Source organism: Felis catus, chromosome A2, assembly GCF_018350175.1.
Source record: "Felis catus isolate Fca126 chromosome A2, F.catus_Fca126_mat1.0, whole genome shotgun sequence".
NCBI classification, from domain to species: Eukaryota; Metazoa; Chordata; class Mammalia; order Carnivora; family Felidae; genus Felis; species Felis catus.
The window spans coordinates 100,027,277-100,050,414 of NC_058369.1; the positions used below are offsets into that span (position 1 = coordinate 100,027,277).

Here is a 23,138-nt window from a genome sequence, read left to right on the forward strand (position 1 = left end):
TAAAATGATCAAAGCGGATTCATGATATGTAATTGTCTAGTTTATTTTATGCAGAAAGTGCATCTTTTTACATATATAATCATGTTACCATCACCACACAGTCCTAGCACCTTTGAGAGAAGAGTAAGGAGAGAGATTTTAGAAAGAAAAGCTGTCCTTAGAATAAAATAATTGTAAGGAAATGGTTATCAGACACAATAAGTGCCTTGAAAGATAATTCAAATACATATCATAGTCTTCCTTTGTTGTAAAAATAAATTGCTCTAACTCCCACTTTCTTCAATCACTTAAAATAATTTCTTAGACTTGTTTTCAGAAATGAGTGCTCATGTAGGTGATAGTTCATACTTTATCCCCTTTGGTAAAGGTAAATATTTCTTCCATTTTATGTTTGAACTTGTTAATTGTGGTAGCCCGAAGGCTGAAGAGCATAATAATTATTTCTCTCTCACCCTGGCACACCTTCTTTTCTTTCTTTCCCTCTCTCTCTCTCTCTCTCTCTCTCTCTCTCTCTCTCTCTCTCTTTAAAGAATATAAATGAAATTTTAGGCACAGTTAGCTCCTTGGCCTGATTGCCAGATTTTCCAGTAATCACGTCTGAGTTTTTTTCAACATGTGGGCGATTTTCATTATTTCAATCCAGCAGTGACCTTTGGAATTCCGGAACCATTTTCCCTCCCCTTCCTGGTGCCCCCATGAGACTCAGTAGCTCAAACATTTGAAGGTCTCTGGGCATCTTCACATCTGTTGGCATAGATGATGAAGGCCACTGTGTGGTAGATTTTCAAACAATAGGTGTTGAGCTTGGGGAAGAGTTTGCTGGTTTCTGAGGAATGGGGAGAACTTAATTCTTAGTTTTCCAGGGTCTTTGGAAACACTTAGAAAACAAAGTTAATCTGTGTATACAAAGCTTACATTGAAAAACCACAGTAAACAATCGCTAAGTAAGAGTCAGGTTTTTGGTCTCAGAGTCCTACATTTTACATCAACTTTCTATCCAGAGCAACTCAGTCTTTCAGTCAGGAATTATTCGATGCATCTTGAATCCAAGAAACATTATTTATTCTGGGGGGTAGCTTACTTGTTAATATGCCCAGTTTTCAACAGTGTAGTACACACAGTTGACTAATTAGCCCTGTGGAAGTTATTCACGAGGCACATGCAAGAGTATGAAATACCATCTGCATTATCTGCCTTGTGAAAGTCTCTGGAATCATTGATTGTCTTTGCTCACTGGTAGTAAAGACTCTAAATTGCAGAAACAATAGAAGCACTGTGTTTAACCCAAAATATCACTGAAATCCCATTTTAGGAAAATCTGTTTCTTTCAAATTTTCTCAGAGAAGTACAAAGTGTTGCTTGGTGTGCAGTTATCTGCCGGTATAAATGGTATAAATGGATGATTGCTTAAATACGGCTTCTTTTAGAAGAGAGTTAGAGGACTTTACAAAAGCACCAAGCTGTGCTTGTCACACAGGTGAGCCTCTTGCAAGTAAATAAATTGACTTGATTGTTAGAAACATTTCTTATCTCTTTATCCAGGCAATAATTGCTGTATTTCTAATCTGCTTTTTAAAGATCAGTTGGAGTTTGATTCCTTCCCAGTATCTTAAAAGGAATTATTTAATGGGAATGGGAAGGTAGGTGAGAGTGACAAAGATAAATGGTCATCTTCACCTAAACACGAAGAAGAAATACCTTTCCTATCCTTATAGCGTGAATCTGACCACAACCCACAACCTGCCTCTGAGGCCTCACAATAAATATACTTTACGTATCCCATAGATTTGGGATTTTGGAGTGATGTTTACCTCAAAACATCATGTTCAGAAGAGCTTCAGTTTCTCAACTCTAATTATCTTGAAGAAATGGCTCCCAACTAAAATTTTCTGTAGTACTATGAAATCAGTGAGCCGGCCATTTCACTGGGCACCACCAAATCCATTTACAGAGCATGAGTTTTCTCTGACTCCCAAGTAGTAAAACAATCTTTGTCCTTTTGGATTATCCTTTTAGGATAAGCTACTGATGCCTACAGACTTAAAACTTTTGCTTACACTTTCACATTTTCACTTCTGCTTTCAAGTATGCAAGTGCCTATGTACTGTAAATTCTCAAGAGTTTATATCAGATTTAGTTGAGCATTTGACTAGAAGGTTTTATCAAATTTCTTTTTCTCATTTGGTTAAAGTTTGCTGTTAATAGACAAGTGTCAGAAAATTTGGTGCATTTTATTTCTCCTAGTAGGAGTTTAGCTTACCTTTCCAGCCATTAAGCAAGTATATTCCACTGTTGGAGAGGAAGACCAAAAGATGGCTTAGAGGCAATCTATCCCCACTAGAGAAAAAACCATTCAAATCAAATGTCTGGATGATTGGTCTATGCTCTCATCTTCCAAAGACAAAAGCCCTGCCACAGACTCGTAGGCAAGTCAATCTAGGTATTGTAATTACATCTCCCAGTTGACATCCGGATAGAATCATGTATTTGAAAATTGTTTAACAAATATTTTTCTTAGCTTAGCTTCACCATTGTTTGGTAAGGCAAGTCAAAAGTGGTTTGCTCTATTTTGTAAAGGGAGAAAGTGACACCAAGAGAGATGATCAGACTGGCATAAAATAGTCCATCCCCTCTGTCAATTCAATGTTGGCATCAGTTTTCTCCTCTTTCCTCACCTAACTGAGCCAAATGGCCTTCAGTTTGTTATTCTCATTGTTGCTGGATCTTTGTCATAAAAGTGAATCTCTTTCAACTAAAGATATAATTCCAGACTTTCTGGCAGGCCTGAGTCTGAATAAATAACAGAGATCTAGTAAAGGTGTGGGAAACTACTGGAATTTTGATGAAATGAAGTATCTCAAATAATAAATAACATAAGCAAAACAAATAATATACCTTGCCTCAAGGAGTCAAGACACTATGAGATTTCTTTTATTATTTTTATTTTTTACCAAAACAATTCATTCTCAGTCATCTATTAGCAAAGAGTACATTTATTTGTACTCAAAATATCACCAATTTAGCAAAGATAACCATTTCAGGGTAAAAGACATTGTGGCAGTATTTTCCAAAGATGGCTATCTCAATATTTCCAATACCACAAGATCTTCTAAACCTTGCCACTCCCATATTAAGAAATGGAATCTATTCTCTTACCTTGTAACTAGGAAAATGTGGTAGGAGTCTAAGTGACTACCAAGTCAAGGTTGGAAGAAAATGTTATATCTTCCACCTTTCTTGTTAGAGCACTTAGACTGAGTCCTGAGCCACCATTTACACCACCAGACAGCCCTGAGGCTACCATACTGTAAGAAGCCCAAACTAGCACACCAGGAGAGATCACTTAGAGGAGTCCTGACACTTGTATGAATATGATAGAAAAATAGAGAAATAGAGGGAGAGATAGGGAAAGACGCCTGGCCATCCCTGAGTTGCTCCAGATCACTATTTTAACTACTAATTGTCCATAACCATGTAAAAGATCCCAACCAGATCCAGACCCTAACTGAGCCCATTCCAAATTTGCCACACAGAGAAACTTTGAGATGATAATATGATTGCTGTTGTGTTAAGCCATTGACTACTGGGGTGATTTGTTATGTAACAATAGCAACCATAAGAGACACTATTCTTTATAGCTTAGAAGAAACAGCCTATGAATTTATTTCTCTGAGATTTTTATAATCACTAGCAAGATAGTAATTGAAGAGATGATAGACTGGCCACCATAATACTTACTTCCTGTTGCTCCTTTAATCTGAATTAGTTTCATAGAAAAACTTAGAAGGGATTCTGGAAGAAGATGGAGGCATAGGAGGACGCTGGGCTCACCGTGTCCTGCTGATCACTTAGATTCCACCCAACAGGTACTTAAATAACCCAGAAAACCACCAGAAGACTAGCAGAATGGAATCTCCGGAGCCCAGCATAGACAAGAGGCCCACGGAAGAGGGTAGGAAGGGTGGAGAGGCAGTGCGCACTATACGGACTGGTGGGAGGGAGCTGGGACGGTGGAGGGGCAACCCACCCGGCAAGGCAGAGCTCCTGAGTCTGGCTTGCAAAAGCGGAGGGGCCAGACTGCATGAGTTCTGACAGCCAGCGGGACTTAACATCTGGATATTAAAAATCAACAAATCTGCTCGGAGAGTGGGAGGGCGAGAGAACACCAGGAGGGAAGGTGTTGAGCCCTGGAAGACAGAACTCAGCTTGGCGAAGAACAAAGACGCTGACCAGTGCCATCTCCCGGTCCCATCCCCCAGCCGAAATCCCAAAGGGAACCAGTTCCCGTCACTGAACTTGCTTGCACTGTGCAAACACCCAACGCTGTGCTTCTGTGGATCCATACCTCTGACGGGTCTGCCTGCCTCCCTCCCTCCCGGTGCTGCAGGCCCCCTCACACAGGGGACCCCAAATGGTAAAGCAAGTTAAGCCTGCCCCTCCCGCCCCTGTGCACCTTGTGGATCCACCCCGGCTAATACGCCAGATCCCATCAAAGCAGCACCACAAGCCTGACAGTGTGCAAGTAGCCCAGACAGGGGCCACACCACTCCACAGTGAGTCCTGCCCCTGGGAGAGGGGAAAATAAGGTACACACCAGACTGTCTGTGGCCCCCGCGGTGGGCTGGGGACAGACATCAGGTCTGACTGCAGCCTCACCCACCAATGCAAATTACTCTGGACAGCACAGGGGAAGTGCCCTGCAGTTTGGAGTCACCACAGTGACTACCCAAAATGACGACACAGAAGAATTCTCCTCAAAAGAAACTCCAGAAGTAGGGACAGCTAACGAATTGATCAAAAACGATTTAAGCAATATAACAGAACAAGAATTTAGAATAATAGTATAAAATCAATCGCTGGGCTTGAAAAAAGTATAGAGGACAGCAGAGAATCTATTGGTACAGAGATCAAGGGACTAAGAAATAGTCACGAGGAGCTAAAAAATGCTATAAATGAGGTACAAAATAAAATGGAGGTGACCACAGCTCGGATTGAAGTGGCAGAGGAGAGAATAGGTGAATTAGAAGATAAAATCATGGAAAAAGAGGAAGCTGAGGAAAAGAGAGATAAAAAAAATCCAGGAGTATGAGAGGAGGATTAGAGAACTAAGTGATGCAATGAAATGGAACAATATCCATATAATAGGAATTCCAGAAGAGGAAGAGAGAGAGAAAGGGGCTGAAGGTGTACTTGAACAAATCATAGCTGAGAACTTCCCTGATCTGGGGAAGGAAGAAGGCATTGAAATCCAAGAGGCACAGATAACTCCCTTCAGACATAACTTGAATCGATCTTCTGCATGACATATCATAGTGAAACTGGCAAAATACAAGGATAAAGAAAAAATTCTGAAAGCAGCTAAGGATAAACACACTCTAACATATAAAGGGAGACCCATAAGACTACTGGCATACCTATCTACTGAAATTTGGCAGGCCAGAAAGAAATGGCAGGAAATCTTCAATGTGATGATCAGAAAAAATATGCAGCCGAGAATCCTTTGTCCAGCAAGTCTGTCATTCAGAATAGAAGGAGAGATAAAGGTCTTCCAAATAAACAAAAACTGAAGGAATTCATCACCACTAAACCAGCCCTACAAGAGATCCTAAGGGGGATTCTGTGAGTGAAATGTTGCAAGGACCACAAAGTACCAGAGATATCAATACAAGCATGAAACCTACAGACATCACAATGACTCTAAACCCATATCTTTCTATAATAACACTGAATATAAATGGACTAAATGCTCCAACCAAAAGACATAGGGTTTCAGAATGGATTTAAAAAAAGACCCATCTATTTGCTATCTACAAGAGATCATTTTAGACCTGAGGACACCTTCAGATTGGAGGTGAGGGGATGGAGAACTATCTATCATGCTACTGGAAGTCAAAAGAAAGCTGGAGTAGCCATACTTATATCAGACAAACTAGACTTTAAATTAAAGGCTGTAACGAGATGAAGAAGGGCATTCTATAATAATCACAGGGTCTATCCATCAGGAAGAGCTAACAATTATAAATGTCTATGTGCCGAATACGGGAGCCCCCAAATATGTAAAGCAATTAATCACAAACATAAGCAACCTTATTGATAATAATGTGGTGATTGCAGGGGACTTTAATACTCCACTTTCAAAAATGCATAGATCATCTAGACAGAGAATCAATAAAAAAAACAAGGGCCCTGAATGATACATTGGATCAGATGGACTTGACAGATATATTTAGAACCCTGCATCCCAAAGCTACAGAATATACTTTCTTCTCGAGTGCACATGGAACATTCTCCAAGATAGATCACATATCAGGTCACAAAACAGCCCTTCATAAGTATACAAGAATTGAAATCATACCATGCATACTTTCAGACCACAATGCTATGAAACTTGAAATCAACCACAGGAAAAAGTCTGGAAAACCTCCGAAAGCATAGAGGTGAAAGAACACCCTACTAAAGAATGAATGGGTCAACTAGGCAATTAGAGAAGAAATTTAAAATATATGGAAAAAAATGAAAATGAAAATACAACAATCCAAACGCTTTGGGAAACAGCGAAGGCAGTCCTGAGAGGAAAATACATTGCAATCCAGGCCTATCTCAAGAAACAGGAAAAATCTGCAGAAAAAAAAAAAAAAGAAACAGGAAAAATCCCAAATACGATATCTAATAGCACACCTAAAGGAAATAAAAGCAGAACAGCAATGACACCCCACACCCAGCAGAAGAAGAGAAATAATAAAGATCAGAGCAGAAATAAACAATATAGAATCTAAAAAAAAAAACTGTAGAGCAGATCAATGAAACCAAGAGTTGGTTTTTTGAAAAAATAAAATTGATAAACCTCTAGCCAGGCTTCTCAAAAAGAAAAGGGAGATGACCCAAATAGATAAAATCATGAACGAAAATGGAATTATTACAGCCAATCCCTCAGAGATATAAGCAATTATCAGGGAATACTATGAAAAATTACATGCCAACAAACTGAACAGCCTGGAAGAAATGGACAAATTCCTAAGCACCCACACACTTCCAAAACTCAAACAGGAAGAAAGAGAAAACTTGAGCAGACCCATAACCAGCAAAAAAATTGAATCAGTTATCAAAAATCTCCCAACAAATAAGAGTCCAGGACCAGATGGCTTCCCAGGGGAGTTCGACCAGACATTTAAAGCAGAAATAATACCTATCCTTCTCAAGCTGTTCCAAATAATAGAAAGGGAAGGAAAACTTCCAGACTTGTTCTATGAAGCCAGCATTACTTTGATTCCTAAACCAGACAGAGGCCCAGTAAAAAAAGAGAACTACAGGCCAATATCCCTGATGAATATGGATGCAAAAATTCTCAATAAGATACTAGCAAATCGAATTCAACAGCATATAAAAAGAATTATACACCATGATCAAGTGGGATTCATTCCTGGATTGCAGGGCTGGTCTAACATTCACAAATCAATCAATGTGATACATCACATTAATAAAAGAAAAGGTAAGAACCATATGATCCTGTCAATCGATGTAGAAAAAGCATTTGACAAAATTCAGCATACTTTCTTAATAAAAACCCTTGAGAAAGTCAGGATAGAAGGAACATACTTAAACATCATAAAAGCCATTTATGAAAAGCCCACAGCTAACATCATCCTCAATGGGGAAAAACTGAGAGCTTTCTCCCTGAGATCAGGAACACGACAGGGATGTCCACTCTCACCGTTGTTGTTTAACATAGTGTTGGAAATGCTAGCATCAGCAATCAGACAACAAAAGGAAATCAAAGGCATCAAAATTGGCAAAGATGAAGTTAAGCTTTCACTTTTTGCAGATGACATGATATTATACATGGAAAACCCGATAGACTCCACCAAAAGTCTGCTAGAACTGACACATGACTTCAGCAAAGTTGCAGGATACAAAATCAATGTACGGAAATCAGTTGCATTCTTACACACTAATAATGAAGCAACAGAAAGACAAATAAAGAAACTGATCCCATTCACAATTGCACCAAGAAGCATAAAATACCTAGGAATAAACCTAACCGAAGATGTGAAAGATCTGTATGCTGCAAAGTATAGAAAGCTTATGAAGGAAATTGAAGAAGATACAAAAAAATGGAAAAACATTCTGTGCTCATGGATTGGAAGAATAAATATTGTTAAAATGTCAATACTACCCAAAGCTATCTACACATTCAATGCAATCCCAATCAAAATTGCACCTGCATTCTTCTTGAGCTAGAACAAGCAATCCTAAAATTTGTATGGAACCACAAAAGGCCCAAATAGCCAGAGTAATTTTGAAGAAGAAGCCCAAAGGAGGAGGCATCACAATCCCAGACTTTAGCCTCTACTACAAAGCTGTAATCCTCAAGACAGCATGGTATTGGCACAAAAACAGACACATAGACCAATGGAATAGAATAGAAACTCCAGAACTAGACCCACAAACATATGGCCAACTAATCTTTGACAAAGCAGGAAAGAACATCCAATGGAAAAAAGACAGCCTCTTTAACAAATGGTGCTGGGAGAACTGGACAGCAACATGCAGAAGGTTGAAACTAGACCACTTTCTTACACCATTCACAAAAATAAACTCAAAATGGATAAAGGACCTGAATGTGAGACAGGAAACCATCAAAACCCTAGAGGAGAAAGCAGGAAAAGACCTCTCTGACCTCAGCCTCAGCAATTTCTTACTTGATACATCCCCAAAGGCAAGGGAATTAAAAGCAAAAATGAACTACTGGGACCTTATGAAGATAAAAAGCTTCTGCACAGCAAAGGAAACAATCAACAAAACTAAAAGGCAACCAACGGAATGGGAAAAGATATTCGCAAATGACACATCGGACAAAGGGCTAGTATCCAAAACCTATAAAGAGCTCACCAAACTCACAGCCAAAAAACCAATAATCCAGTGAAGAAATGGGCAGAAAACATGAATAGACACTTCTGTAAAGAAGACATCCAGATTGCCAACAGGCACATGAAAAGATGCTCAACATCGCTCCTTATCAGGGAAATACAAATCAAAACCACACTCAGATACCACCTCACGCCAGTCAGAGTGGCCAAAATCAACAAATCAGGAAACTATAGGTGCTGGAGAGGATGTGGAGAAACGGGAACCCTCTTGCACTGTTGGTGGGCATGCAAACTGGTGCAGCCACTCTGAAAAACAGTGTGGATGTTCCTCAAAAAATTAAAAATAGACCTACCCTATGACTCAGCAATAGCACTGCTAGGAATTTACCCAAGGGATACAGGAGTACTGACGCATAGGGGCACTTGTACCCCAATGTTTATAGCAGCACTCTCAACAATAGCCAAATTATGGAAAGAGCCGAAATGTCCATCAACTGATGAATGGATAAAGAAATTGTGGTTTATATACACAATGGAGTACTACATGGCAATGAGAAAGAATGAAATCTAGCCTTTTGTAGCAATGTGGATGTAACTGGAGAGTGTTATTCTAAGTGAAATAAGTCATACAGAGAAAGACAGATACCATATGGTTTCACTCTTATGTGGATCCTGAGAAACTTAACAGAAGACCATGGGGGAGGGGAACAAAAAAAAAAGAGGTTAGAGAGGGACAGATCAAAACATAAGAGATTCTTAAAAACTGAGACCAAACTAAGGGGTGATGGGGGGTGGGAGGGAGGGGAGTGTGGGTGATGGGTATTGAGGAGGGCATCTGTTGGGGTGAGCACTGGGTGTTGTATGGAAACCAATTTGATAATAAATTTAATATTAAAAAAAAGAAAAACTTATAAATAATATGGCTTCATAACCTACACACACCTGTTAAGGACTAGATTTTTCCAGCTTATATGCATCTAACAGCATCATCTTCATAGTAGGCAATGCCTTTCTGATCTGATTTAAATTATACTATATACAGTGATGGGTATTGAGGAGGGCACCTTTTTGGGATGAGCACTGGGTGTTGTATGGAAACCATTTTTACAATAAATTTCATATATTGAAAAATAAATAAATAAATTATACTATATACATTCTCTCTACCCCTAGAAATTCTGTCACTTTCTAGATGCAAGAACAAAATCCTATCTCAGTTATCTCCTCACTAGTTAGCAATAAGCTTTGTAAAATGTTTTTCTTCTTGCCCCTGTCTTATTTATTTTAAAACGTATCTATTTTTACATAAAGCTGAATGTACTGACACATGCTGTACCTTTCCCTTAGAAAAAGTTCATATGCTTAACCTGGCAGCTCTGTGCATACAGCTGATACGTTCTACTGGTGCAAAACAGATCATTTCTACATTTCACGGATCTGACCTTCTCACTAATTTGGCAAAGTAGGTGTTCGGGATTGCCTTTTTTTTTTTTTTTTTGTCCCTTTCACAGCCAAGGGAGAGAGAGAAGATAATACCAAGTCCAACTTGAAAAAGCAAAAACCAAACCTACAAAGAATCTACTGTTTATATATCCTCCTATGCTGGGGTGATTGTACTTATTAATTGTTATATGTTAGAGACATCCAGGTTTGTGGCAACTAAGATCACAGTCAATAAATTTTACTTTTTCATCTTTCATGAAGACAATGAGAAATTGCTCTGGCACATTAACAATCAGTCATGTCCTTAAAAGGATGGATGACAGTGAATGTTATCTACTTGAATATCACCTTTCTTTTAAAAGCCAAGTAGGTAACTCCAAAGTTAAGAAGTTTAATGTTTTTCTGAATCATGAAAATTAAAAACCGAGTATGGCTCACTTCATTTTATGTTGAAGAAATTATATGTTGTAGAAATGGGAATTCCAAACACTGCTCACTTGCTTTAGAATGTGACCACATGCTTTTTTGGATACTTGGTCACCTGTTATTATGGGATTTCTATAGATTTTAATTATTAATATGATTATTCATAGTTCTTATCTAAAAATACCCCCATCATTATTTAATGTTTTTCCCCATTTGTGTTGTTTCTGCCCTTTCAAAGCACCTCGGTAATTTGTGTGTACTTAATTCTCTTTCTTAGGTAATGAATGCATAACTTACCTACCAAGCAGGGCCTTATTCATTTCCTCTTTTGAAAATACTATCAGTAAAAACTACCCACATCTAATCTGCCGAAGGTTTTGGCAGTTCTTGAAAACATTGGACTCCAAGATATACCGCTAGCTTAATATCTGATTTCATTAAGCTATGTTGCTTTCAAAGCATAATATAAACAAAGTAGAATTATTAACAACTTCCCTGAGTCATATGGGAAATTTATTTTTATAGCAGCTAGTTGTTAATTAGGATATCTGTCTTAACATAGCACTTGTATTTCACTATGTCCTGGGTCTTCGCTATTCATGAAAAAATAAGTATGCCTTCAAAGATATGAAAGATATAAAGAAACAAACTATAAAGTAAAAAAACATACTTTTACTCTTGCATTTCCAATAATATGAACAGACTTTTAAAAAATACACAAGGCTGTATTTTAAAAGGTGTTGTCTCTTAATTTGCTATGTTTCGTATTTAGCATTAGATAGAAAAATAATTCAAAATTAGATTTCAACTATATAGTATATGTTATAACCACTTAGGTATTTGTTGCCAATTTCTACTTAGGTAATGAACACTTATACAGTATCGATATTAGCAAAGAGCTGGAGGCTTGGATTACTACATTTTTTTCTCTTTCTTTCCCAAACCTAGCAAAATGAAAATCAGCTCTCTTCTAGATGTAACCAGTTTTGACTTGGGTTATCCATAGCAAACTACTCCTGAGTTTGCCTTTATGCACCACACACCACCACCCTATTTTTACTTAACAGAATTAAACTGGAGGCAGTTCTGTCCAATGCAAAAAAAATGGGGCTCATTAAGAACAGAAAGTGTATCCCTACCTGTTTGGGTTTATTATTCTCAGAGAGTGGCTAAAAGTAAACAAAACTTTTTTTGAAAAAAGCAACACTAAAGTGCTCTCTATTTGGACACCATCTTCATTGGTGACTTGGATAAAAAAGACCTTTAAACGTATGTTCTATAATTTGAACAGGTTTATGTATATTGTAGATATAGATGTCCAAAATTTAGTGCAGATTTTGATTTCCGACTCCATGTGGACTATCAGTGATTATTGGGCTTTACTTCCCTAGGATGGTTTCAAGCAAGTGAGACCTGTTCAGGGGTAGGCATGCCAATAGCACATGAGATCTAGCAAAATTCAGAGGAATGAGACTAAGGAGCATTCAATAAGGGACACTTGGCTTGTTTTATATCATGCAGTAAAAAAGGAAATTAAATATTCACAAAACAATTCCCAGGAAGGACTAAAAACATCTCCCTTGCCTCTTTTGTGACATTGCCAATAGCGTGAGTTGGACATTGCCTACTAAATACAGACATTTTGGCAGTAATTACATTGCAACTATTTGAACAGACATTTTTCAGCAACTAAATGCATTTCTTAGAGCAATATGAGTTGCTGCCCACCCAGCACAAATCCCACTAAACACCTTCTAAAATTGCAAATAGGAAATCACCATCTTTAACCATCTGAACTTTCTGTGTTGTTGTAGAGCACCTGAATTAACATTTTTGTGCTTGATATTATAATAAATGACACATACCTCTTATCTAATAGGATGAAAATCTTGAGATGAACAGTTGATTTTTCACATATCTCCATGTTTCTGTGAACAAGCAACTAGCTTTCCTATTTTCCTAAAATAGAGAATAGAGAAATTTTGTGCAAAGTTCTTTTCAGGAGCCCCCAACCCCCACCCCCAAAGAGGTTCCCTGAGTTGCTGCCTTCCGTCCATTTTAAATGCTGAATTTGGCACAGAAAACATTTAAGAAAATGACAGAAAAATGAGCGTCATCAGCAACTTCAAAGTAAGGCCATACAATTTAGAATTTGTTACTAAAAGTCTTTCAGGTCTAAACCACACATGGAGGTAGTTTTCCTCTCATTTCTGAAAACAGAAAAAGCTGTGTTGAAGATCGCCCCAGTTTATTAATTTTGCAATTGATTACACTGATTGCATGAAGATTTCCATTGCAAAAAGAGATTTTTAAGGACTAAAAATATGACAATTATGCAGGTTACTCATTTAAGTGAATAAGTAACTACAGGTTTTTGAGGTAGTAGACACTTGGAAGGGAGTAATTTGCCCCCTTCCTTCACCTGCTTGAAAAGTGTGGGGAGGCAATGCATGATCAATGATAGCAATCAAGAACCTTCCATGCAATAGTTCAAAAATCTAAAATGGTGATCCATGGGAGTTTTACAGATCATTAAAATACAATATTCTCTTGATAAAGTACCTCCATGTAATTAAATAGAGCTTGATCCTCCAAAGGGGGGAATCAAAAAGTCCTCTGAAAGGCCTTCTAATGATATCAGAGCCTCAGCTGGAGCTTTTCCCCTCCAGCAGTATGTTCCTTCTTCAGTCCCTCCAGTGGTCCTCAACAGGAAAGGGGGATAGGACATTTTCAGATGTCCCAAAGAGGATGAGGGAGTGCGAAACAAGCCCACAAAATAAAAGATTCCCCACACAAAAAAGTCCTGACTCCTTATCAAAACAGGACCTTTTATATTTGCTTTCTTCTGCCCAGGATCCTTAGCTCCCATAACAAATGTGGGTGAAAGGATGAATCTCCCTTGGATGCCAATTTTAACTGAGTAACAGAACCCATTATCATCATGGTACAACACAGAGTTTCTCAAACTGGTCTGATGTCCCATTAGTGTGTAAGCTCTGTGAGGGCAGGGATTCTGGTCTGTTTTGTTTGCTGATGGAGGCCCAGCACCTAGAATATGAGTGATGTATGTTACATGCTGAATAAATGCATGTTCAAAAATTGAATGAGTCAAAAGGATCCAATGGGATGCTTAATAAAAATACAGACAACTGAGCTCAGCCTAGACCTGCTGAATGAGAAACTCCTGGGATCAAGTCATTTATTTGGTTTAGAAGCCAAATGGATCTGGGATAATGCCTTGTTCTACCACTTAACTGGGTGTGACCTTAAGCAAAGTACTTCATCTCTCTAAGTCTGATTCATTCATTAAATAAATGGTTTAGGATGCCTACTGTTTTTCAGCATTGTGCTACTGCTGAGGATATACCAGTGACCTAAATAATACAGTCCTTGCCTTCATGGAGTTCATAGGTCCTTACCTTTACAATGGGAGTAAGTAATATCAATGCCTAGGGTTGATTTGCAAGTCAATTGAGATAAAAATATAAACTCAGCATTCAACACCAAAGCCTTTGTATGGAATTCCTTACTTTACTGACATCTCAATTACTGATGGCAAAGGAGAAATCACCCCCATTCAACATACAGCACAGTTTTCTTTTTTATTGTTTTGTTTTGGTGGTCAGTACAAGAAATAACAGTCTTTTTAAAAATTGCGGTATAGGGGCATCTGAGTGGCTCAGTCAGTTAAGCGTCTGACTTCAGCTCAGGTCATGATCTCACAGTTTGTGAGTTCAAGCCCCACGTCAGGCTCTGTGCTGACAGTTCGGAGCCCAGAGCCTGCTTCAGATTCTAGGTCTCCTCCTCTTTCTGCCCCTCCCCTGCTCATGCTCTGTGTCTCTCTGTCTCTCAATAATAAATAAACGTTAAAAATTTAAAAAAAAATTGCGGTATAATCAATATACAACATTACATTAGTTTCAGGTGTACAACATTTGGTATATGTACATATTCCAAAATGATCATCCCAGTGAGTCTAGTTAACATCTAAAGTCATTTTTTAAATTGTAGTTGACATAAATGTTATAATAGTGATTCAACAATTCTATGCATTGTGCAATGCTCACCATAAGTGTAGTATGTCTGTCATCATGCAAAGTTATTACAATATTATTGACTATATTCCCTATGCTGTACTTTTCATCTTTATAACTTATTTTAAAACTAGAGGTTTCTACCTCTTAATACCCTTCACTTATGATGGCCATCCTCTCCCTTCCCTCTGGCAACCACTAGTTTGTTCTCCATAGTTATGAGTCTATTTACTGTTTTTGGTTTTTTGTTCATTTGTTTTGTTTTTAATATTCCATATATATGTGAAATCTTAGGATATTTGTATTTCTCTTACTCATTTCATTAGCATGATACCCACTAGATATCATCCATCCATGTTGTCGTGAATGGCAAGATTTCATTCTTTTTAATGATAAGTAGTATTCAAGTGTGTATGTGTGTATACATACTTATTTCATCGTCTTTATTCATTCATCTATTGACGGACACCTTCTATGTCTTGGCTATTATAAATAAACCTGCAGTAAACGTACAGATGCATATATCGTTTCAAATTAGTGTTTTTTCCTTTGGATAAATACCCAATGATGGGACTGTGGGATTACATGGTATTTCTATTTTTAATTTTTTGAGGAATCTCCATACTGTTCTCCACAGTGGCTATACCAATTTACATTCCCACCAACAGTGCACCACCTCACCAACACTTGTTATTTCTTGTCTTTTTCTCCACATCCTCACCAATGCTTGTTATTTCTTGTCTTTTTGATACTAGCCATTCTGCCTGTAAGAGGTAATTATGTCAGTATGGTTTTAATTTGCATTTCCCTGATGATGAGTGATGTTGAGCCTCTTTTCATGTGTCTATTAGCCATCTGTATGTATTCTTTAATGTCTATTCAGGTCCTCTGCCCATTTTTAATTGGATTATTAGGGTTTTTTTTTTATCATTGAGTTGTATATTTTGGATATTAACACCTAATTGGATATATGATTTGCACATATCTTTTCCCATTCAATAGGTTGCCTCTTTGTTTTGTCAATGGTTTCCTTCTCTGCACAAAAACTTTTTATTTTTTTTAATGTTTACTTATTTATTTGAGAAAGAGTGAGAGAGCATAAGTGGGGGAGGGGCAGAGAGAGACACAGAATGTGAAGCAGGCTTCAGGCTCTGAGCTGTCACCACAGAGCCTGATGCAGGGCCCAAACCGATTAATCACGGGATCATGACCTAAGCTGAAGTCGGGAGCTTAAATGACTGAGCCACCCCAGGCACCCCTAAAGCTTTTTATTTTTATTTAGTTCTAATAGTTTATATTTGCTTTTGTTTCCCTTGCCTAAGAAGACATATCAGAAAAATGTTGCTAAGGCTGATGTCCAAGAGATTGCTCTTTATGTTTTCTTTTAAGAGTTTTATGGTTTCAGGTATTACATTTTGGTCTTTAATTCATTTTGAGTTTATTTTTGTGCATGGTGTAAGAAAGTGATCCAGTTTCAGCACACAACAAAACCTTCTAAAAACCATCTTTAACACCTCTGTCACCTCAGCACCACCCCATGTCAGAAGCCACCCAACTTTCTGTTCAGTCAAGTGAGATATAAAATCATTTTCTTTTTCCCATTTGAAGTTTCCATTACTCAGCACTTCACATTTCAACTCAAGTGTGAAATTAGTAATGATCATTATCCATATTAATCATGATGCTGTTATTTATAGAGTACACTCACATGCATTTCAAATTATCTTAACACCTCACTTAAGATAGGTGGAGTTGATACTATTATCCCATTTTATAGATGCTCAAAGAATTGAGGTACCTTTTCCCAGCATTTTACTGGGAAGGAAAAACCTAACTCATGCACAGGTCTTTCTCTCAGACTTGTAAGGAAAGTCATTCAGAGCAGAACAAGGTCTTCTAAAGGCTTACCTCTTAGTAATGTGATCCATGGACCAACAGTATCAGCATCACCTGGGAATTTATCAGAAATGCAGAATCTCGGGCTCCATCTCATCTAGTGGGATCAGAAACTGCATTTTAACTAGAATCCCCCAAGTGATCTGTATTCATGTTGAAGTTCAAGAGGCATCATTCTAGGAAAACTAACTGGATTAAAAATCATTTGATAACCCTCAGATTTCCTGAAGTGCTAAACTAGTGACTAATACATTGTATAATACCACCTAATAAATAATTATTTTTTTCATAAGTAACCTGTGAATGGATAAGTGAATGAATAAATACCACAGTGAATTTTATAGTGTCTTCATGTTTTCTTGCAAAAGTTCCAATAAAGCATCAGGATGAACATTCATTTTCTTGCTATCAATCCTCTAGTCATCTTAAATCCTCCAAGATGGTTCTTCATTAGAGAATTTGAAAACACAAAGTTTCATTTCCACAGTATGCGTATAGAATACTTTATTTCTTTAAAACAACTGTGTGTAAGATCAACTACTTTTTTATAGTCACTGCCAAGGCTTGACAGCCAGAGGCTGAAGGAACTCTGGAATGCAATAATCATTTATTTAGCAAATATTTTTTGCACCTCTACTCATGTGAGGCACAGATGAGGCCCAGAGAAGACTTGGAGAATTTTAGCTCTTTCCTTTATAGCACTGTGTGCTATATCAAAGATGAAACAGTATTTTCCTTAAGAAACTGACATTCTAAAATTTGTATAGTTATGATATAGGTAGAATGTGATGAATTCCACCAGAAAGGAAAAGATCAAGCACCCTGGTCATTTAGAGACAGGGAAGTTCCCCGTGCTCTGTGGTCAGGAGTAGGGAAGGGAGGTAGGTAGGTTCAACAGGAAATGTGCCCTTGAGCAGTAGCAGTGCAAGCTGAGATGGCATTTAGGTGAGGCCCCAGGCCTAGAAGAACAGTAGCTGGGTCTAATTATCAAGAAGGAGGCTCAATGACTAGAGTAAGTGTGTGTTTGGGGGCAGGGAACATCAGAGAGCTCTCTTTATAAACAAGCTCTCTTTATAACAACTAAAGCTCCAGTCTGGACTCCAGATCCTAGGTCTGGAAGTGTGATTTACTTTTGCAAAGCCTCCCTCTACCACTGCATAGCTGCTACTCTAAGTCCTGCATTGGTGAGGATTGGCTTGGGTACTGGAATTATCTGGGGAGAGCCATATGCTGATGCAGGGAGATGCTGGAGAAAGGAAAAACAAGAGGAAGGGCAAGGAGAGTTGGGCAGAGGAGAATTAGGTATATTACATACTTCATCAATGTGCACTTTCTAGAATATAAATTCTGTAAATCCTCTACCCTACAGTATTCTCTAGAAAGCTGACATTTGCCCAAGTCCCAATAGAGCTTCATACACACAGAGGGTGTTCAAAAACATTATCAGGTGATAACGTCTAGCAGTGTCAAGCAATTGGCTCTCCTTTGCATTCTCGCTGCTCAGAGAATGAAAATATATGTGCAGCCAGCCTAAAGGGACTTTCCTTTTGTGTTATAGACCAGCATTTAAGCTTAGCTGCAGGATTCTCAGACTAGATAGTCTTCATTGTCCTGGAAGCTGGGACAGATGTGGAAAAGGTAAGTAGGAAAATCTGTACTAATTCCTGTGAGTTTCCCACGTATTTTATTTTTAATTTGTTCCTTTGGGTGTAGAGTTTGTGCTTTTTTGTTTTATTTTTAAGAAGCAGACTGTGTGAGTTCTTGTTTCATATCTTTCTCACACATACTAGAAAAATAATAGATTCTGGGTACTATGTTTGTGTGTATTATTTTGGGTTTTTCTGCTAGGCTCACCTGTCACTATTTCTATCCAAACGACTTTCATAACACTCAGGAAGTACCAGAAGGATATACCTAATAATTTCCCTGCCTTCCTTTACCCTTCCACCCAATTCCATGCTGGGAAGCCTCTTTTATATCAGAAAACCATATATATATCACCAAAGAAATCAGCACTAACAGGAGCATCCTTAAATTAGTTCTTCTGAGGTTTGATTTCTTGAAAGAGAAAATTGAAAAGTTAACACTAAAGACTTCAAAGTGACTGAGGTTTCTGGAGGCCACAGGAACAAATTTAATTATACTGTCCTGTCCCTCTTAACCAAGACCTGTGCCCTATTTGGCACTGGTTATTTTCCTGAACCACTTCATCTGAGCACTCATATTTTGTTGATATCAGGATCCACAGAGATGAGCAGTGGAATTTCACCTAGATTATGTTTGGCCCTCCACCTACTTAAATGGGAAGTTATTGTGTTCACCTGAAATAAACATAAACATAAACATAGAACAGCTCTAAAATAGGCATGCTAAGCCATGGGACTTACTCATTTCTCATTCAAATCAAAGACATTCTTATGCCCCCTATCCAGACTAAAAATGATTCTGAATATTTAAACTGTGTGTTTAAAATCCATTCTAATGGCATGACACATCCTGTTGTAAAACCAAGATACTCCAGAAGAATCCTTAAAATCTCTCAACATTCAGCATAATCCTAACTGCCATCAGTTCTGTGACCACTGCTCTTCACAAAGTCAATATTTGAGCCATTTTACTCTAAATTGACTAAGTTTCAGCAAAGGATGGAAAATAAAGAATCACTGTCACTCATATTAGTTTTCATTTACATATCATATTGTCTACAAATTATTATCTGTAGCATGGGAGGACATAGAGACAATATGTACCCACATAGCTTCCATCTCTGATTTAGTTCTTTCTATCAAGGAGCGGAGAACAACTAGACATTTCTGTGCTGATTTGCTTAACACTTCCTCTTAGGGGACTTAGAACCTTTCTGATAACATTTACAGTTTTCTAGAAGAGACTGTATTTAATCTGTATTTGTTTTATGAAAATATCCATTGGTTTTATTGCACAGTCACCCAGTTGTGTGTTAATTCAACGGCTCAATAGTAAAGCTAAAATATAGCTATGACAACTTTAAAACTAATAATGCCACAAAAAATTAATTTGTATCTCATGTAAAAAATAAGAACAATTAATGACAATTAAACTGTCATTTATTCCTATAATTCTCTTAAGTACATTACACAAAGACATCTGGTACATTAAGAAAATTGAAGGGTGCCTGAGTGGCTCAGTCAGTTAAGCGTCAGACTTCAGTTCAGGTCATGATGTTCACAGTTCATGAGTTCTAGTACTACGTCGGGCTCTGTGCGAACAGCTCACAGCCTGGAGCCTGCTTCGGATTCTGTGTCTCCCCCTCTCTCTCAGCCCCTTCCCTGATCTCTCTCTCTCTCTCTCAGAAATAAGTAAACATTAAAAAAAAAATAAAAAAAAGAAGAAGAAAAGAAAATTGAGACTTAGGTGTTTGGCTTTCAGAGAAATGGAAATTGTCCTGACCTTAATATGAAGATGCTTTTGATTTTGTCACATATGTGAAATTTCTGTGACTCCTGATTTATTTCTTGGCTGTTTTGTGGTACAAAAATACAGTTTAAAATAAGTAAAGAAATAAAATAAAATTGTGTTCCTCCATAGTACTCATAGAAATCTGTATCCAAAACTCCATTAACAGTAACATACCTTCAGTTCAAGTAACACCCATCTAGATGGAGAGATGAACAGATCTGAATTATACATAAACTGATACTTAAGCCTCACCACACAGATAATTAATCTCAAGTAGTACAAGAACTTTCATGTTTCTTTCCTTGAATTTGCCGCAGGTATTAACCACCCAAAAAGTAACAGGGCTGTCTTTAAACATCTCTGGCAAACAGCTGGGTAGCGTTTCACATGACATAACAAGAACTTCACTAAAATGACTCCTAAAAAATTAAAAGCTAGTTTGGATCACTGTTATCGTTGGGTGCTTGGGGCCATTTGGAGTGGGAAGAATTCTGCAGTTAATTAGAAATGCACACAATGAGGAAGTGAAGTCTGACAAGGTTTCCTTTCAATGGTTAGTCTAGTTCTAAAGAGTATATGTTGCAGTTCACAAAAAAAGTTGATGCCTCTAGTTTGAGTTTGACTTACCTTAGCCTCAATATCTAAGAGCATTCTAATTGTCTCTGAGATCAGACACAACCCAGTAGAAACAAGATTTTCTCAGCCTGTCTTTAAAATAGCACAAGTAGCAAGGGAAACAAAAGGTAAAATAAACTATTGGAACTACATCAAAATAAAAAGCTTCTGCACAGCAAAGGAGACAATCAACAAAATTAAAAGGCAACTATGGAATGGGAAAAGATATTTAAAAATGACATATCTAATAAAGGACCAGTATCCAAAATTTATAAAGAACATATACAACTCAACACCCAAAAACCAAATAATCCAATTAAAAAATGGGCAGAAGACATGAACAGACATTTCTCGAAAGAAGATACACAGATGGCCGATAGACACATGAAAAGATGCTCATCATCAGTTATCATCAGGGAAATGCAAATCAGAACTACAATGGGATATCACCTCACACATGTTAGAATGGCTAAAATCAACAACACAAAAAACAACGGGTGTTATAGAGAAAAAAGGGACCCTTATGCACTGTTGGTGGGAATGCAAACTGGTGCTTGCCACGGTAGAAAACAGTATGGACGTTTCTCAAAAAATTAAAAATAAAACTACCTTTCGATCCAGCAATAGCACTACTGGGTATTTACTCAACAATACAAAAACACTAATTAAAGAGATATATGCACCTCTATGTTTACAGCAGCATTATTTACAATAGCCAAGATTTACAAGAGCCAGTGGACAGCCAAGTGAAATGGAATATTATTCAGCCATAAAAAAGAATGAAATCTTGCCATTTGCAATGACATGGATGGATATAGAATGTATAATGCTAAGTGAAATAAGTAAGATAGAGAAAGACAAATACCATATGATTTCACTCATATGTGGAATTTAAGAAACAAAACAAGCAAAGGGGAAAAATGAGAGAGTCAAAGCAAGAAACAGGTTCTTAATTATAGAGAATGATCTGATGGTTACCAGAAAGGAGGTGGGTAGGGGGATGGATTACATAGTGATGGGGATCACTTGTTGTGACAGGTACAAGGTGATGTATGGGACTGTTACTATATTGTACACCTGAAACTAGTATAATGCTGTTTGGTAACTGGAGTTTAAAAAAACTTAAAGTAAGGGGCACCTGGCATGCTCAGTCAGAAGAGCATGTGACTCTTGATCTCAGGGTTCTAATATGAGCCCCACACTGAGTGGAGAGATTGCTTAAATAAACTTAAAAAAACTCTAAAGTAAAAAAAATAAATACATAGTGCTCACTTCGGCAGCACATATACTAAAATTTAAAGGATACAGAGAAGATTAGCACGGCCCCTGTGCCAGGATGACACGTGAATTTGTGAAGCATTCCACATTTTTTTTTAATTTTTTTTCAACGTTTATTTATTTTTGGCACAGAGAGAGACAGAGCATGAACGGGGGAGGGGCAGAGAGAGAGGGAGACACAGAATCGGAAACAGGCTCCAGGCTCTGAGCCATCAGCCCAGAGCCTGACGCGGGGCTTGAATTCACAGACCGCGAGATCGTGACCTGGCTGAAGTCGGACGCTTAACCGACTGCGCCACCCAGGCGCCCCAAAGCATTCCACATTTTTATAGAAAGGAAGGAAGGAAGGAAGGAAGGAAGGAAGGAAGGAAGGAAGGAAGAAAGAAAGAAAGAAAGAAAGAAAGAAAGAAAGAAAGAAAGAAAGAAAGAAAGAAAGAAAGAAGGAAAGGAAGAAAGAAAAGAAAGAAAAAAAGGGAGAGAGAGAGAGAGAGGGAGGGAGGGAGGGAGGAAGAAAGAAAAATAAAACAAAATAACACAAGTATATCATAATCCTAATTTCAGTCCTGAATATGCAAGACTAATTAATAGAGGAGACTATTGAAGCATTAATAATAACTGATTGGCATTTTTAATGGTCCCCAAATAAAGTATCTTGTAATAACAGCATATTCTCATATTATTTTTCCTTTGTGAGTACCCTCAGCTGGCAGATGATTTTCAGGGATTCCGCGCGTAAAAAGATAGTAATTAGCTTAATCAATTAATCACATTAACGTCCTCTAAATTTTAAATAAAACATATAGGGATAAGTAGCCAGTCATCAGGGAGGAGAGCAAGGCATAGATGTACAGAGAGAACAAGAGATACCACAAGAAGGATATTGGAAGCAGCAGGAGTTAGTCCCTGAAACTGCCTCAGAAGCTCACGTTTGAAGTCTAAGTATGTGCCAGGCTTTAAACACTTTACCTGCATCATTTTATTTAATTCTTACAACCATATGAGATACTCTATCATTATCCCTATTTTTCATATGAAAATGCAAAGGTTTAAAGATGTGAAGTGACAAGAACACCGTGGAGGTCTGCCATCAAGATTGCAAAACCTGTGCTGTGCCAGCTAGGAACACAGCCAGAAAGAGCCT

The 23,138-nt window shown here is 37.8% G+C and overlaps 1 non-coding gene across 1 annotated transcript; it reads left to right on the forward strand.

Annotated features, from left to right (window-relative positions):
* The first annotated feature begins 21,983 nt into the window (after positions 1-21,983).
* LOC111559695 lies at positions 21,984-22,090 on the forward strand. Its single transcript, XR_002740803.1, has one exon. It is a non-coding gene; the product is annotated as a U6 spliceosomal RNA (small nuclear RNA).
* Positions 22,091-23,138: the final 1,048 nt, after the last annotated feature.